Genomic DNA, 19,204 nt, shown 5'->3' on the forward strand with positions numbered 1-19,204 from the left:
GGTCAGGTAAGCGATGAGGGGGTGGAGTTTGGGAGTGGGGGATCCTTCACTCCCACTGGGGGAATGGGATTCATAAACATATCCCTTATAAAGCAATCTCCTGATCAGTTCCGTATACTACAGATCTAATCACTGTACAAAAATGCCCTCCTAAACTTTTCTGATTTGTACATTTTGCAGAGTGATAGAAGTGTGGGGGCCTTCCTTATGTTCGAGTAACATATTGGCATATATAAACATAGAGCGTGCATTTGGTTTTTAGCCTTACTGTTAAAGGAGTTGTTGGCAGAGTGCCTATGCAGCTGTCAGGAGGACACTGAATTGATTAAGAGTAACAAAAGCTTTATTTATGGAACTAACAAACAGGAAAGGAAAGAACAGAAATAAACCAAGCTGCCTTTCTAGCCAAGATACAGTGTGCAGAGTTCTAGAAGAAAGGCTTAAGAAGAATAGCATTCTGCAGACAGAAAAGGAAAGGCCAGTTTAGAAAGAAAGTACTCCCCATACAGTCCTGTCTAGCTACAGTTTGCTGCCCCCTGTAGGATCTATAAGTTATGTTGATTAACTCACTTTTTCATGCCTTTTTGAACAAGAAGATCTACAGGATCTCTTAAATTCTGCCAAAGTCCCTCCTAACCTGCAGAATTGCCTCATGGCCTGAAAGCACAAATATTTGCAAACATGTCTGCTGGCAGAGCTGCAGAGTTCAATTAGCAGCACTACAGCCCAAGCTAGCAGTCCTCGGAAGCATTAGGATTTACATGCTAACCCTCTGGCATAAATTTAACCCAGCACTTCTCCCTTCAAAGAGTTGTTCAGCAGCTGCCATTAGAAATAACATTTGCAATGCATTTAATCTATAAGCCATGCTGAAAATACTATTTTATGGTCATCTGTGCCTGCAGCTCTATTTCTCAATGACAAATAGAGCCTAGAAAGCAGAATAATTAGAGCATCACAATCTGACAACTACTGTGACCCGTAGATATCAAGAGATTCACACTGAAACATGCAGAATCATTTTAATTCCTTTTTACCTTAGGTTTCAAACAAGAACTGAAAAGTGCTTCCTGAAAGACGTCTGTACTAAATCTGGCTCTAAGAAGCACAAAATATACATACTGAGCAATAGAGTCTTTCATGTCTGGACTTTAGTTAGCCAAATCTCTGCTTGAATTGGTAAAGAAAGTCCCAGGGTACACTACGTCTTTTCAAATTTACAGTGTAGCATTGCTACTATAGGGACGCATCTGTTACACAATTTACAGGTTTTCCGCATGATTTCTGAAAGGGTGCTAGAAGTGCTTTTTCACTGCCTGAACAATATTCCCACAAGTGACAATCTTATAATATCCTATTTGTACATGATAGATTGGAAGGGAATAGCCATATTGTTGTCCCATTTTACAAATAATATAATGGGAAGAATAGTTACAGTGCTAGTAGATCTATGTTTTTTTAAAAGCGATTAGATGTGACATGAGACCCAGATCAGGATCATTGCTTCCCCACCTCAAATCCTTGCACTGTTATTTGACCTAGAAAGGAACAAAGATGAGTGCCCTATCTTTGGCTATTTTTTATCCCTTTCCAGGATTATATCCCTTTCCAGAATGGATAGTTGAACTGTTTGCTCTGCAGCTGGTGCCTCTAGCAGTAGCCTGAGTTACGTGTCCCTAAATCTGGCCTTTTTTGAACAATGCCAGTTAGAACTTTAATAATATTCTTTGCCATTCAAAATTCTTGTTCAATTGTTTCTACTGTTTATTTATTGTTGTTGCTTTAAGATTATTTTATTGCTGCATTGTTAGTCTCTACCTTGGAAATATTTTATTGGATAGCAGACATGGAAAATCTAAATAAACAAGGGAATTAAAAGGAACGGAACTGTTGACAGGACATGTGGAAGGTTGTTGGAACTTGAAAGCAGGTTGGAACATCCGGCTAATATACAATATATGGCCAAGAGCTGCTGTAGCACAGCAGTTATGCGGATGGATGGCAAATCAGCAGTTTGCTGTGCGACTGCCATTACTGCCAAGAGCTCAGTAGGTGGCCTTGGGTAAGCCACTCCTCTCAGCCTCAGCTCCCCAGCTGTATTGTGGGGGTAATATTAACACTAACATTGCTCACCACGCTGAGTGGAGCACTAATCTGTCTACAAGAATGCTATGTAAGTGCAGGTATTTATATATAATTGTGTGCAAGTGATAAAATTTATTTGTTGTGCACATTTCTGTTTTTCTTGTTTTCTGCTTAAATGTGAAAGATGTAGTGTCAGTTTGCTTGACTAATATGTTGGCAAATGTCAGGCAATCTATTATTTTTATTATTGTTGTTTATTTATAGTCTGCTTTTTTCACTGAGATTCAAGGAAGATTACATACTGCAAGTGAATACAATTAAATCAATAACTAGAACATTCAATAACTAGGACATTCACAGCAAAAATACAATATGATCAGCAGTTGAGACATTCAATGAAAACAGGATACAATAGGGTATTGTAGTCATAAATTTGAAAAGTAGCATACAATTGAAACACAGTTGAAATCTTTCTGAATTAGTGATTAACACGATGTTGTTGATTTAAGCCAACTGCAAGGTGGTATCTGCAGAATGCCTGGTTCAGATAAGGGAAGCTGCCATTGCAGAACACGGGTAGGGGTGCCAGGTGTCCAGTTTCCATCCGGACACTCTGGTATTTCCTTGGGCTGTCTGGGAAAATGTCCTGAAAATACCATACTTGACTGGAGGGGAGGAAGGAAAAGATGAAGAAGAAGGAATTGAAAGTCAAGGAAGGTGAAGGAACGGCATGGTAAGCAGGAACCCCGCCCACTCACCACAGCAGAACAGGCGTGACTTGGCCTAGAGGCCAGCACCACCCTCAGGCCAGGTCCACACTGGCCCTGCCTCTCCTCTCCCCATTGAAGAGTGCCTCCTAAGCACTGTTAGGACCTCAGTCAGATGGTATATAGTATTTCTCCCAAATATCTGCTTCTCTACTAATGTGCTTTAGTTTTGTTTCTTAAAAAAGAAAAGAAAAAAGAACACAGTCTCTATATTTTGAGATATGGTATCACAATCTTCCACTTGACAGGATTATTAAAGCCATTAATATTCCACATTTCTGCTTTTAACAATGAATTATCTAGCTCATCTTTCGCACACTAAAAATATTCACATAGATCTGATTCTTCAAGGAAATGCAAATACGTTTTGTTATCTTTTACTCCATAAATAAATTCAACACCAAACCACAGAAGACTGAAACACTATTTGTCTTTTAATCTTAATACGCATGACACAGAAAAAAAGAATTTCCCTTGTTCGACTGAGGCCCAGTTGGAGAAACTGAGGTTGAGCTGCATGTGCAATGGTATACTCCCTCACCCATCCCTGCTCCCTCTGCATTCCATGCAAAATATGTTGCTCAAATTAACACTTACTACTGTGCACTTGAGAAAGTCAGAGGAAGAGGCAAAAAATATTACTGACAGTAGATTTTTACAACAGCCACAAACTTTGAGAAAAGGACAAGGAATGCATAAAACAAAGCTTTGTTTCCTGTAAGAGAAGAAATTGATCTGATATTGCAAAGTTCCATTTTTTTTCTTTTTTCGAGTCTTCTAGAAGTTGTAATCTAACACTTAGATGCAATAAGATGCAATGTAGCGAATCAGACCACAGAACCAGAATGGTGAACATGTGGAAGTAGTGGAGGCAATGAGGATGCCTAATCAAGGGCCCCTTTCCAAGGAACTGTCAGAACCAGCCCTTTCTCCTCTCCCCTTTGCTAAGGGAAGCATTATTTTTGTCACCATCCCATCTGGGAGGGGGAGAAAAACAAAATATTTCTCCCCTGACTTTGCTATACAGAGATCACAAGCCTTGCTTCTGTCCCTACCCATCTTGGAAGGGAGGGGGAAAATGATATTTTCCCTTCTCCCTTTTGCACCTTTAAAGTGTAGCTATTTTGCTGAGGGGGGTGTGGTGGTTGTGGTGGAGGATCAGAACCAACTCTCTTCTGAAGCAGCTGTGAGTTGACTCCTGGTCAAAAGCCAGCTGCAAAATTTTTTGGCAGCTGTTGATGTTGCTTGATCCAATTAAAAAAAATATTCCTGTGACAGGCTCACAGTCTTATCATGAGTGTTGACCAAGGTAAAATTGATGGCCCAATAGGTTCACTGAGAAATAAACAGCATCCCTAATTAAAACCATGTATACATCCCAACTTTGTACAGATCCTCCTGATCTACGTGGTCTTCCATGATGCCTCAACGGATAAATAAATTGTAATGTAGGCCCCAGAAACCTAATTAAAGGATTCCATGTTTGGGCCATTAGCAGAGTCTGTCATGTGGCATAGGAAGCGTGATTATAGGTGGTTGTGAGCTCATTCTGCTGTCTGGTGTGTGTGCAAGAATGAAAATAATAAAAGCATACCCTTAGTTTATATTTGGAAAAGAAATGAGAGTTCTTTATTGCAGGAACTCCATACTCTGATAGGAAAGGAGGAGAGATAGATCCTAACTACCCATCTAGTCTAAGGATGGACCTGGAGTGGGGGGTCCTCTGTTCTCACCTCCTCCCCTGACCCCACTTACCCGGCCAGTAGGGGGCTGCCCCTGGGGCACCCTGGCAGCGCAGTGTGCCCCTGGGCAGCGTGGTGCATCCCCAGGGCGGTGTGGATATAAAGAAAAAATGTTATGTTTAAGAGTATATGGGAAGTCCATTTGAGAACTGGTTTGGAGGCTTCCTTGTTTAGAGAAATTCCCTCCCCCCTTTTGGAAAAGCTTTTTGCTTTTGCTAGCAGTAAGTTATGTTTGCTCTGTCCTTGAGTCAAGATAAGCTGTTCTTGCTGGCTAATTGTTAATTAACTTTGCACCTGTAGATTTGGGTTGTGTGCCAAGAGCTGCAGACTTGTCACACCACCCTTTTCGCATTTGTCAGGTGATGTAGTCAAGCTAGGAACGGGTGTGGTTTCAGGCCTGCCTCACTTTGGTTCCAGCTTGAACCAATATAAACTGGCTGTTAAACAACATAAAAAAGCTTGTGGTGAGTGTCTACCTCAGACCTCTGCCCATGCTCTTTTGCTTCTGGCTCTATTGGATGAGAAGGACGGAAGCTCCATCTTTTGCCTTGCTGTTTTGTGGACTCTTTACCAGGAACGTTTGCTTGCTATGCTTGAGAAACCAACTTGCTTTGCCTCCTAAGAATTCAATGTGGTATGTAGAGCTTACTGCTGTAGGGTGTTTCTTTTTTGTACTCACTTTGTGTCTTATGTGTGATCACCTTGCACTTTGACTTAATAAACCTTTATATTTTTACCTTGTGTGGGTTATTAAGACTCTGAAGCCTCACTGTTATAAAACCTTTGTTGAACTCACCCTATGTGTGCATGAGATCCACCTACCAAACAACTATTCTTTTGCTGTGAACTCTGTCTGCAAGCTTACCCTTGCAGGGTAGACTTTGCTGTGGCTAATTCCCTAATAGGCTCTGGAGCTTTGCTCCCTAACTCCTTAGCCTAGGGATAGACTGGAGAGCTGGTGGCAGCTTATATGGTTTGCTATTTGCAACAGGACCTTCCAGGCAGCCTGTGTCCCTTCCCCTTAGCTGGGCTGGGCCCCAGGGGTCTTGAACTCCTTGACAGTGGCACACCCCTGTGCCCTGCTGCGGCATGCCCCCGCACCCCTCAACAGGCCTGTTTCAGGCCAAATCAGGCCTGCAAGGGGGGCGTGATTTGGCCCTTCTGCAAGCATGGGAGCGCATGCCAGACCGCCCTTTGACCCAAGTGATGACACCACTTCCTGGAAGTGACATCATCACACAAACTGGGAGCGTGAGAAGGTATTAAAATCTGTATAACAACAACCACGCATTTGCCTAACTAATAACTTCAATAATTCATTTATTTACACATTCATTCATACACTAATCACACAGTAAAAAACTATTTATATGTATAAATCTTCCCACATGGAAAATCATTAACACAATTGATACAAACAGGTACCTAAAGACAATAAAGTGCTGGTGCTACAAAATGCTATACAATTTCATTGCACATACAATCCATAAAGTGCAAATGCATAGTAACAACCCAACATAATCTCTATTTGCAGGTCCCAATTAGCAAAAGTCCAGCTGGTGAGTGAAGACTACAATCAAAGTTGGAGACAAACCTTCTTGTATGTTAATTCCAAAAGGCTGTGTAAAGTAGAGTCCAATAGAAATGGTATGGTCCTCCGACGGGTTATCTAGATCCTTATGTGGCCCGTTTCATATAATCTTTATCAAAGAGTACACAGTCACTACAATTAAAATATAATAATTAAAATACATACACAGTGGATTAAAATACATGCACAATATCAATATAAAAAGCAATCATCATATATTACGCACGTGAATCCCTCATAAACCCTTTTCATACATTCTCATACATGAATTCATTCAATAATCACCATGTAATACTGTATAATAGCAAGCTTGATATAGTTAACCCTTCCACGTCCTAATTTGCTTGCAATCAGGGTGATAAGGGACACGATCACTGCAGAGGGTGAGTGCTGGGTACCCAGTCCCCCGCTGGGGGACTAAAGGGACCTGGCAACCCTAAGAAAGAGAGAGGTGTTACCTGAAACAAAGCCAGGAAGAGAAGGACAGAGAGGGAGGAAGTCAGGAAGAGGAAATCCTGAGAATAGCAATCTGCATATTAAAGGACAGTCAGCAGTAAATAATAGTAAACAGAGTGCCCTCACCTCTCTATCTTTCTAACTGTTTGGTTTGTTCCCCCTTTGAAACCTGAGGAGAGATACAGTGCTGGATCCTCCTCTTCCAACATCAACAAAGACAACTTGGGTTGCTGCCCCCCTGCTGGAAGGGGAGATGCCCTGACCCCCAGCCCATGCCTCCTAACTCTGCTCACCTGGCCTGCAGAAGAGAAAATCACCGGGTAGGGGGTATATGTGTGAAGGGTGTGTATGCTTCCTCATGCCAGAAAATGATGTGTTTTCCAGTATGACATGGAAGTTATGGGTTGCACCACGGGGGAAATACCCTAAAACTCACTGCCAAGCACTAAGCTTTGGAGTGACTTTTAGTGAATTGTCCCCTTGCACGACCCATAGCTTCCATGTTGCTCCAAAACATGATGTCATTTTCTGGCATGATGCGTAAGCATGGGGAATACATACTTCACTGCTCCCCTGTCCCCTCACCCCCCCCCCTCAGTTTGGACTCTGGGGGACCTGGCACTCCTAAAGGCAATACACACATTTTGAATGTATGTACCACTTTGGTACATGCAAACTGACCCCTGGATTTTTCAGGGTTTTCTGATCACCTCCCATGTGCTAAATCTATTGCATCTCAGCCAGTCTAGAAAGCAGAAAAGTTTCCAGAATGGGAGATCAGGATACACTTTGATGTATTGTCGAAGGCTTTCACGGCCAGAGAATGATGGTTGTTGTAGATTTTCCGGGCTGTATAGCCGTGGTCTTGGCATTGTAGTTCCTGATGTTTTGCCAGCAGCTGTGACTGGCATCTTCAGAGGTGTAGCACCAAAAGACAGAGATCTCTTAGTGTCACAGTGTAGAAAAGAAGTTGGCAGGTAATTTATATCTAAGGAAGGTAGGGTTGGGCTGAGTCATCCTGTAAGAGTTTCCCAGGGTGTGGAATGCTAATGGAGGGAGGCTTCACTGTATCCTGAGGAGGTTCTTTTGCATATGGATTGGTGCTTGATATGCTAATCTTCTCTGCAGGGCTATTGTCGGGTACAGAGTATTTTGTTAGCCTGGTGTTTTTCAGGACTGGAAACCATGCTCTATTCATTCTTAAGGTCTCTTCTTTCCTGTTGAAATTGTGCTTATGCTTATGAATTTCAATGGCTTCCCTGTGCAATCTGACGAAGTAACTGGAAGTGTTGTCCAGTATTTTAGTGTCCTGGAATAGGATACTGTGTCCTGTTTGAGTTAGGCTATGTTCAGCCACTGCTGATTTTTCCGGATGGCCAAGTCTGCAGTGTCTTTCATGTTCTTTCATGTTCTGCTGGCGAAACATCAGGAACTACAATGCCAAGACCACAGCTATACAGCCCAGAAAATCCACAACAACCATCAGGATACACTTCATTAGCACATGCAGCATACTCCAAACTGGGGAAGATTATCAGAATTTCATTGGATAGAGGCATATGTGCAAGATATAAATGGAAGTAATTTCTGTTAGCCCGAAAGCTACTTGTTTTGTATGGCACATTATAAATGTGGTTGTTTTATTTATCATAGCTTGGACATTAGTTTTTGTTATAATGTAATGGCCTTTAGCCATATACAATAAATTTTAACCTACCTATTATAAATGAATTCCTCTTTGTACATTGTACAATGAGACTATTTCTTCCCTGCTAGTGTTTTAAATACAGATCTCATTGTTATGGCTTAAGTAGAAATGTTAAAGGTAATCCTGGCTCTCCTCTGATTTGAGGCCTACTCAGAGAGGAAAACCATAGCCATCTTCATTCATCCCTTGCTCAGCTCTGCCCAGTATGCCAGATTAGAATGTGCATATGGGATGCTTTCAATACTTTGAGATTACATCTGGCAGCCAGAATTAAGGTGCAAGACCCTTAATACAGTTAACAACAACTGTGCTTATATACCACTCTTCTAGACAGATTAGTGCCCCACTTAGAGCAGTGAACAAGGTCAGTGTTATTTAGTGATATTATTATCACCACAATAGAGCTGGGGGGCTGAGGCTGGGAGGAACGGTTTACCCAAGACCACCTATTAAGCTCATGGCAATATTGGGACTGGAACTAGTAGAGTGCTGATTCCCAGTGAGTCTGTAAGAATCCCTGAGATAACGCTAGAGTTAGCTGAGAATCCTCCCAGGGGGCAGGAACAAACTATAATCTGGTGACACAGGCCAGTCCTAGGGAAGAAGGGCAAGAAGCACAGAAAAAGAACTGACATAGCATCAAGGTCAGGGTCTCCCCCCTTCCTTTGGGGCACCCAGCCCAGGCTGTTACAGCACCAAGGCAACAGAGTATTTGTCTGTCTGTAGTTGTGTCTCTCTGTGTGTGTGTGCCTGTGTAAAATACATGCTTTTGCCTTGTCTCTGTCTTTATGCACAATATGTGTGACATTTTTTACCTTCTCACAAAGCAGGTAAGACCCCTGCTTACTTCTCAGAGTTTGGGCTTGATCATCCCAGTCTTATGAACAGGGAGCTGGAGGGCATGGACCTAACAAAAAGTGTAAATTTATGAGATAATATATTGTAACAGAGAGCAAGATTTGGCCCAGTGAATTTATTATTCAGAGAGAATGTAAAGTATCATTATAAATTTTTAAAAATTAATTCCCAGGTAATCTTCATTCCACCCTAGTTTTTAATATGATGGATGATTCAGGAAACCATTATGCATAGCATTGAATTTTAAATTGAACATTTCAATGGCAAGCCAGGAATATGAGGCAAGCCAGGATCCAGGCTAAATTTGCCATTTATGCAAGGCTGCTTCTGTTAATGGAAGTGAACATACCTGCCTACCTCCTCCCACTGAAGCTCACTGATCTCCTTGAAATGATGCCCTGAAGGACAGGAAGCCCTCAAGAACAACACGAGAGGCAAAATGTCTGATAAATGTTGGAAATGTAAAAGGCATGAAGGATCATTGTACCATATGTGGTGGACTTGTGAGGTAGCTAGGCAGTACTGGGGAGATATTTTAGAAATGATAAATGAGATTTTGCAGATTTCAATAATAAAGAACCCAGAACTCCTGCTACTGAACTTAAATATGGAAGATGTTCCTATGTAACACAGGACATTGCTATTTTATATGACAACAGCGGCAAGAATACTATATGCGCAGAAATGGAAAGTGCAAGAAATACCATCTATTGAAGAATGGATACAAAAGTTGCTGTACATGGCAGAAATGGTTAAGATGACAAGAAGGCTGAGAGACCAGAACTCTGAAGAATTTTTTAAGGACTGGGGAAGACTGAAGGAGTAGTTGGAGAAAAAATGGGATCTGAAGGGGAAATTATGGCAATTTGATAGTTATTAATTAGGGAAAATATTGGAGATAGGGATTTCTACCATTTAAAGTGAAGTTTTAATTATTGTTAAGTATAAGTTTTGAATAGATATGAATTTAATAGATATAATTTAGTTTATTAGGGAAATATGAGATAATAACATAAATGGAATAGATAAGTAAGGAATAGAATAAGATAAGGGTTGGAAAGCTGTTGGAAGTCTGAGAAAAAGGGGGGAGGGAAAGGGGGGGAAATAGATATTTAGGTTTTAAATAAAAATGTTATTTGTAATATGTACTCACCTAATAAAAAAAATTTTTTTAAAAAGAACAACACGAGAGGCAAATCTGGGGACTGCAGCAGCAAAGGGAAATTGGTAGAAGTCACCACAAACCCTTCCATTGGTGTAAAATTAGTCTGGATCCAATCCTATGACTCGTTTGACAACCTACACATACCTATTAGTAAGTTATGGAACTGAAAAATGCCTTATAGGCCATCGAGTTGAATCCCCTTGCTCAGTGCAGGAAATTCAAAGTGAACGCATTTCTGGTTGAAGGTCTCCAGCCTGCCTCTCCAGCAGGTAACTGATTCTGTTCTTGGACTGTACTTGCAGTTGGGAAGTTTCCCCTAATGTGCAACAAACATCTATCCTAAAGTCACTTAAACCATGTATTTTCTTATAAAAGAGGGGGCGTGGGACATAATTCCATGGAGAACTGCATTAAAGAACATATTAGAAGCAAATGATAAAAAGATAACCTTCAATAAAGCTAGGTTCAGCAGTAGGTAAAACCTGAGGATAACTTTCTTGGGAATAAGTCTCATTGAATAAAAGGAGACTCAGCTGTGAGTAGACCTGCTTAGGCTTTCTCCCACATACTCCAATTACGAGTTCCTTTCTTGACTACAATTTGTAGCTACTAGCAAAACACTATCATTTCCATTTTCAATATTAGACATGCCTATTTCAATGCTGCTATATTTTTTTAGAATTTTAAGACTGAGTCTATCCATGTTTAAACACAAGTTCCACCTAGTGAACACATTTGAGCAATTATAAGACCCAATTATTGGACTTATAATTTATGGGAGGGCTGTATTGTAGGGAAGGAGTCTCAGATGCTTTGCTAATGAGTTAGGGACCATAGACTACATCACTATATTGCCTTACATATTATCTGCTGCTTTAAATATGTATTCCTATGTACCACCAGTGCTCCATGTTGTCTAATGTTAGTCCTAGAATTGATTATGTTCTGATTCAGTATTTTTTCTACTCTGTATTGGATTCTTGCTAACACTGTGGCTTTTAAACTGGTATCTATTTACCCTATGGTATTGTTTATGAAATGTCCTTGATACTGTATTGAAATGTCCTTGATAGTGATTGTACTAATCTCATACTGTGTAATCTGCCTTGAGTCTCAGTGAGAAAAGTAGACTATAAATGACATAAATAAATAAATAAATAGCAGAGGGAATTAAGCAGGTGCTTAAAGCTCTGCAGTTAAAATCAGTGGAACTTCAAAGTGCTTAACTTTGCCTGCAGAAAGCCCACTACTAGAAATCTGTTATTCTTCTTTCTTCTGAGAAGATTGTTTTTTTAATGTTCATTTCAAAGTGTGATATAATATTAGAGTTCCAGAGTTATCAGCAGTGACTACCATTTAGCTCCATTCAGCCCAAACCTGCGCAGGTGCAAATAGAATGCAAATTCATGTACTAATAGGCTTCCCCGTGGTCCGCTGGTGGCAGGTAATCTCCCAGGGTTTGCCCTGCTACACCAGACGTGCTCCCAGTGGGCACGATGACATCACTTTCAGAAGTGACGTCATTGTGCTGGCCACAAGTGTGCTCTCGTGTTTTGCTGGGGCCAATTTTGGCCCCCAAACAGGCTGAATTTGCCCCATGTGATGTGCTGGGAGCATACCCATGCCTGGCTTGATGATGTCACTTCCTGGAAATGATGTCAGCATGCAAGCACTGGGAGCATGCATGTGCTTTGCCCGTGCCTGAATTGAAGACTACTGGGAGGCACATGGTAAGTGCTGGTCCCCTCTCTGAACAGGAGGGTATAGAAACCTGGCAACCCTATGAACAAAAGAAGAGATGTTTATACACAAAAGAGTTTTTCCTTACTGGTTTGCACTGCAGACAAAAACAATGATAGCACTATCAGAGGAAGGATATTTATAGTGCAATCTCAAGAAGAGTTTTCTCCTTCTAAGCCTATGTGTATCAATAACTTCCCTATTAATATGGTTGGGGGCAGGGGGAAACCACTGCATTTTTATTTCAAGCTAGAAGAGTCCACATCAGAAACTGGGCTTTAAAAAAAGAAAAGAAAAGAAGAAAACAGCGTGGCATTAAATTTGGTAACATCTGTATACCTAAGGTCTTGATTCTTCTAGACAGCCAAGCACAGTGGCCTAAGAGAGAGAGAGAGAGAGAGAGAGAGAGAGAGAGAGAGAGAGAGATGAGGGCAGAAATTGGGCCACTATGCACTATTACAATATCACAAACCTGTTTGTATCTATGATACTTTAAATATATATGAAATATATATTATTTAGACCTTGAATTTCCCCAGTCATACAAATAAACAAAATCAGAGGTATGCCATTAAGACTATATACGATGCACTTACTCAATTTTAAAATGCTTTAGCCTTGGAAGTTGCAAATTGCTTTTGACAACTTTCTTATTTGAAAAAAGGCTCTCTTGAAATCAAAACATGTTCCTATTGCATAGATTTTAACTGCTATTTTTTTTAAAGGAATGTTCATATTTGCCTGCCTTGATTTGTTTTTCATAGCCTTTACTTTTCCTTGAATGCCTGCTTACATTAGTGATTTTTCATGTATCCAAATAGGATCCTAGCCAGAGATCTCATAAGTATGTCACCATGACAACAGAGGGCAAAGGAAGAGAGATTCATGGGCAGTATCTCTGTAAAAGACTCACATATTAACCTCTTTTCATCTCAGGAAAAACAGAGTTTCTTGCTTTCCATTAGCAGGTATTATATACTTGAATATATGTGTATTAACTGTATACTCCTTGCCTGCAGCCCCACATACGCCCTGTGAGCTATTCTGTATTCTGAAGCTTCATTGAGGTGATATTAGAATAGTCATAATAGTCAGTTAAGGAAGTCATAGCAACATGCCTCAGGTTTTATTGAGACCTTTTTATTAGGCCTACTTTGGCCTGTAAAGCCAAATGCTGTACTTAACATTATCCTTCACAGAAAAAGGAAAAGGAAAACTAATAGACTGCCAAAAATGACCTGAGGTAGCCTTTTAACATAAAAGTTCTAAGCCTTTAAATTTGGTAAATTGATTCCACCATCCTCTGCCATCCCAAAAACCATGACACACGTCATATGTCACAATGGGAACCCAAAGCTATTCATTCCTATATAAAAAACTTGTATTTCCTCTTTCCTTATACTACTTTGCAAATGTGAACTCTGTGGAGGTTTTATGTATAGAAAAGATATAACTGGGCAAAGATTATTCATATCTCATGGAGAACACTAAGGTAGAAAATATTTCCATAGTACAGAAGGAATGAGGATGGGAAGCATTTCTTTAGTAAAATAATCTCAATATGTGACGACAGGCAGCCCCACAAGTCCCAGGCAGCAGTGGGGCATTTCAAGCGGCCCAGCTGGAAGTAAATACACTCGGGCCCAAAAGTGAAAGACTACGGGCCAAGCTACAAGTGACAAATGACACTTGAACGGCAAGTGGATTGAGTGGAGGGCAAGTGAACAGGGAGAAATACACTTGCCGTTCAAGTGTCATTCGTCACTTGTAGCTTGGCCCTACAACTGGTAGGTAGAACAACATGTCCCTGCCATCCACACAGTTAAAAGAAGGTGGCAGGCCAGCAGGATGGGTTGGATGGCAGGGACAGAGGGCAAAGGAAAGACCACCCAAAAGGGGAAACTATAGGGGAGTTGCCAATATGTCTCAATGGCCAGAGGCAGAGGAAAGCCTTCAGGCTGGCCCCAGAGACACCGGGACCTCCAGTATGAGACAAAGGACAGGAGGGTAGCGGCAAGCACCCAGACCAGGAGATGTTGGAGGCCCCAAGGCTGAAAAGGGTTAGGCAAGACAAGACCAGGAAGGAGTAAGAGTTGGTAATCCATCACTTACCTATAGAAAAAGCTGCACCTGGGAATTAGGCACACTAGTGTAAGGGTTGCTTGGTGGTGTGTGGATACCTGTAAGAAATGGAAAACTGTGAAAGAACTCAGAGGCAAAGTAGAGGCACTAGGAAACCTGTTGTGCCGAAGTCGGCTCCCTGTGTGTTTTCCAATCACCACGCAGAGGCTGAAGTAGGGAGAAGATACAAAGAGTTTACTGCAATAAGATGAGAGGAATAGAGCTCTTAAAAACAAGTTACCCTGCTCCTCTGATTTGGGTCAGAATGTTCAGAGCTTTTATAATGCTACTAGAGCAAGGCATACATGTCTTTTGTGGTTGGGTGTCATGCTCCAAACCTATGACCTCCCCTTTTCCCATGCATACCACCCCGTGTTCAGTTGGTGGGTTTTGTCACATCTTGTTGCAAAGTTTATTGCCATTGTAAACCGTTAACTAAAGCAAAGCTGTTTGTTGCTACATATTACTGTTAGCTATGTTGCAATGCAAAGCTGATTGCTATAACATACCGTTAATTGTTGCTACAAGGAATTACTGTACCTATTGCTGCCAGGAAAACTGCTGCCACACAGTATTAACTGATGGGTGCTGGGCTATCAACTCTATCAAACCTGACCCAAATCAATGATGGTCTAGGAACCCAGTCTGCGGCCTGCAGGTAACATGACAGTAAAAAATGGCAGTTCTAACAACAATATCTGGAGTTGTATTTCAAAGGCAGTTCTCTCAGTGATTTCTGGAGCAGCAGTTCTATCAATGATCTTTGGAGTTGTATTTCTAAGGATGGTTTCTCATGGCATATGGCATATGGCACATAAACAAACAATCTTTTAAATTTTGTTACACTTATGAATTACAAAATTTGAAAACAATACCATGAAAACCAGTATAAGGATCAAGCTAAATGTGAGGGTGTCCTCGTGGCCATCATGAGGACCTTGTTGCCATTTAAAGTAATTTTAAAATGCCATGAAGGTATGATACTGTTCAGATCCATCGTGTGAAGCTCTCCCCTCACACTCCTTTTCAAATGCCAAAACAGCTGATGGGGGTGGGGGCACAAGGATGCCAACATATTTACTTTGGCCCTAATACATACAACAAATATAACTGGATTATGAAACTAGCGAACACTGAAATTATTTACCAGTTGGTGGGAAATAGTCTCTCCATATCACTAGAAATGTTCTAACTAGCAATAAGATAAGGCACTGGCAAAGCCATTGTCTAAAGCTGGGGCATCATGGCCAATTCAAAAAACATTAAATATAAGACATTACAGAATAAACTAACAGACCATCCACATGATCCTAACAGATTTGGATGTCAAAGAAATTTGCACATACACTGTGACAAGGTTATCACTAGGGCTGTACACCCAAAAAAGAATCAGGTTTCCCACTTTGTGGGAAAACAATTTGAAATAACCCAAATCCCGAAGCGGCAAGCCCCTTTGAGATTCTGGTGTTTAAATCACTTCGGGAATCTTTATGGAGCACACTGAAGCTCAAAGCAACCCTTTTGTTGTCACTTGCAAGCGACATGAAAAGTGTGGCTTTCAAACTTCCCACCCTGCTGCCTTTCCCCCCAAAGCCTCCTCCCCCTCCCATTGGGAGGAAAAAGTGGTGGGGCAAGAAGTTTGAAAGCAAGCAGCACTTTTTTGCTGTTGCAATGCAAACAGCTAGAAAAATGCTGTGGGTGTGACTGCTGCCACTTTGCCCGAAGCTTCCTGAAGCGATACGAATTGCTTCAGAAAGCTTTGCTTTGGGACTCCCAAACTGGCTCGTCAGTGCTGTATTATATGGCCAAATCTTTCCAAATTGGGCTCGGTACTGGTTAAAAACTCGGATTGGAAACCCGAAGCGCACATCCCTAATTATCACATTAAAACAATTCTGAGATATTCATTGATACCATAAATGCACAGCTACACCCATAATACGTCAAGTCCTTGTAAACTCCTTCAACCTATTCTGTTGAGCAGGACTAAGTACCCCGATAACTCTGAAAAAAGACTTCAAGTTTATGATTACTTACTGTAGCAGAGTTCGCTTAGAGTTCCACTCCAAAGCATCTGCCACCTCCACAAGATTGATTAACTGCTTGAAAAGGAAATCCATGTTACCAAATCAGCCCTCATGTCACCAGTGACAGGGATGTACTCTGGGCATGACATCACATAACCTCTGCAGAAATGCTGTTAGGGACAATACTGCAAGTAGGGTTGCCAGGTTGAGAAATTCCAGGAGATTAGGGGGCAAAGTCTGGGGAGGGCAAAGGTTTGGGAGAGGAGGGAGTGAAGCCTGTCTACATATATTCAGGAAAGTCATCCTAGTAGTGGGGCCTTCATTTTTGTCAGTTGCAAATGGGAACCCAGCTCATCAGCCACCAAAGCAAATGAACATATCAGAAGTACATAGTGCTAAGTGTCTGCCAGACCTGCAAATCAAAAGCTGTTTAAATAATGGGTGCTAGAGTAAATATATCCTGAACTGCCCACTCTGGCAGTGCAAGAAATCAAGCACCTCATTGGAAGAACCATAGTCACATAAAATTGTCCTTGAAAGGAAAGCATAATGGCTCACATTCTTTAGAGTTAACTAGAAGGCGAGGGAAAACAAATTTAACATCACACTTACCTATCAAACTTCCCTTCCCGCAGTTCCATATCATCCACATAGAACCCTTGAAACTCATGGAACAGAATACTACTGAAATCACATCATTCAATGAAAATAGTTTCAGGAGGGCAGCCATGTTAGTCTCTAGTAGCGGAACAAAATTTGAGTCCAGTAGCACCTTAAAGACCAACAATATTTCCCAGAGTGTTATGCTTTCGTGATTCAAAGCTCACTTACTGCATACTATGAGCATTTCTTAGCTTTGAGTCATGAAAGTTTATACTCATAAATTTTGTTGGTCTTTAAAGTGCACCCTTCAGGGATGACAGATGGTGCATCAATATAACTTGGGCCTTTTAGTACAATGCACAAAGGCAATACCCCCCAAAACACACATATTTGGGAGATGGATTACATTTTATAAATGTAATAAAGAAAGGAAACGCCTGATAGGACTACCAATCTATGTGACCTGAAGCACACTGCTAACATGGCAAATAATAATCAGCCAAGTCAACATGACCATTTTTTACCATTTTCTACTCCCAAAGTCAAAATTAAGACCATCCAGTCAAAATCAAGACCATATACATATATTTTTTAAAAGCATAGCCCATGATAAGTCAAGAGCATAATTAAACAAAGTGATAGTATGTAATAAAATAATTTTTAAAAAATCATTTCACAATTAAATAATTACCTTCTCCCCAGTGAAACACTGCCCTCCTACATTAAAGAATTCCTGCCAAAAAGTTACAGCACTCCAATATATATTTATAGATGTTTGCCAGTGACATTTCCCTCCTTACTACAAGTACGCTTCATTAATTTATTGGATGAGAAATAAATATTTGATGTGCAATTGACTGAAGAATAGTATGGAAGCTTCCCATAGAAACAGATGCTCAATGTTTTCAATGCCTGAAAAAGCATTTTACAATGAAGAAAAATATAATTATATTATGTCACTTTGGGCAGGAGAAATTGTTCAAAACATTCAATTAGTGAATAAAATGTGTGCTCATTTAATACTTTGGGGGTTGATTAATGGCTGTTATGAAAGGAGAAAAAACACACTCGTTTCCATGTGTTCACTTAAAATAGGTGCCAAGTGCCAATCTATTGAAAATTATATTGAGGTAACATCCAGCAGAGATGACTCTTTATATACAGCTAGTATAAAGTCCAATTCATACAACACTTGAATCTATGATAGCAATCAGAAAATGAACCAAATGGGCACCACGCTGGTGAAAAGTAGATTCTGACATGATTTGGATCCTTTTAACTGAGCTAAAAGCACTGTTTGCTTTTCATTAACATTTAGCAGTACTGTTTTCAGTTAGTTGTAAAGATTTTGTTTTATCATCAATTTATTATGTTTTATTTGAATGATATTGGTACTAAACTAAACCTGAATTCTCAGGAAACCCCTCCCCACCTCCCACCCTCCAAAAATAGCTGGAAAAATGCTGAAACAGTAAGAACAGACATTTTAAAAATTCAGGATAACAAAAAAATGCTTTCCCAAATTCAGATCAGAAATTAAATTTTTGTTTGTTTATACCCCTAGTATCCCCTATATGTGTAGAACCATACACATGTTCCTGGGCAGTAATTTAGGACTGTTTCAGTCTATTGTATACACAGATTCCTTTTTAGAACAATTTCTATATGTAGGAAAATGAGACAGAGAGGGAGAATCTCTAACAAGAAAGCTAGGAAAATGAAATGCAAGGGAAATCCAATCACAAAAACTGGCTAAATTTTTGGTGGCTGTAGTAAAATCACGTTTTAACTCGGGCAGTAAACTCTAGGTTTCCCTTTTAGTAGGTAATAGCCAGCTGTTTATGACTTTGGTCGTGGAAACAGTAATTAAGAAGACGAAGATCACAAAAACAACGTTTCAATACAGCAATACAATCCTAGTAAGCTGCACTTGGCATGCTGTCTAATTAGGATGCAAATGGAGAGTCTAAGGAGAAATAAAGGTAGAGGGGGAAATTATATGAACAGAAAAATCTGATGCTTTGTAGTCTGGGGCAGAAGAAGGAGAAGCTTGCCTAAGATGGAAATTCCCAGAGAAGAAGAAAAACATCTAGAACTGAAACCAATTATGAAGTTCAGGATCTAAGTGAAGGACAAAAGTTCAGGAGCAAAAGGAGGGCGCTCTCTGATTTAGCAAAGATGAGTGAAGGTTTGGGAAAGATACCAACTGCAAAGTTGGGTTAGGAGGCTTGTGTACAGAACTGACCACAAATTTGGAATAGGATGAGATGTTTTCCATTGGCAGAACTTCAACAAAGAATTTACGGATTGGCCTAATTCTGTGCAGAGTTTAGGAACTTCA

At 40.5% G+C, this 19,204-nt stretch overlaps 1 long non-coding RNA gene across 1 annotated transcript; it reads right to left on the reverse strand.

Annotated features, from left to right (window-relative positions):
* Positions 1 to 6,238: 6,238 nt before the first annotated feature.
* LOC129326043 (uncharacterized) lies at positions 6,239 to 16,406 on the reverse strand. The gene is made up of 3 exons (XR_008596684.1): positions 16,271 to 16,406; positions 14,225 to 14,292; positions 6,239 to 6,317 (listed from the first exon to the last, which is right to left on the reverse strand). It is a non-coding gene; the product is annotated as an uncharacterized LOC129326043 (long non-coding RNA).
* Between the last annotated feature and the right edge of the window lie 2,798 nt (positions 16,407 to 19,204).

The sequence above is a fragment of the Eublepharis macularius genome, chromosome 3, assembly GCF_028583425.1.
Source record: "Eublepharis macularius isolate TG4126 chromosome 3, MPM_Emac_v1.0, whole genome shotgun sequence".
Classification (NCBI taxonomy): domain Eukaryota; kingdom Metazoa; phylum Chordata; class Lepidosauria; order Squamata; family Eublepharidae; genus Eublepharis; species Eublepharis macularius.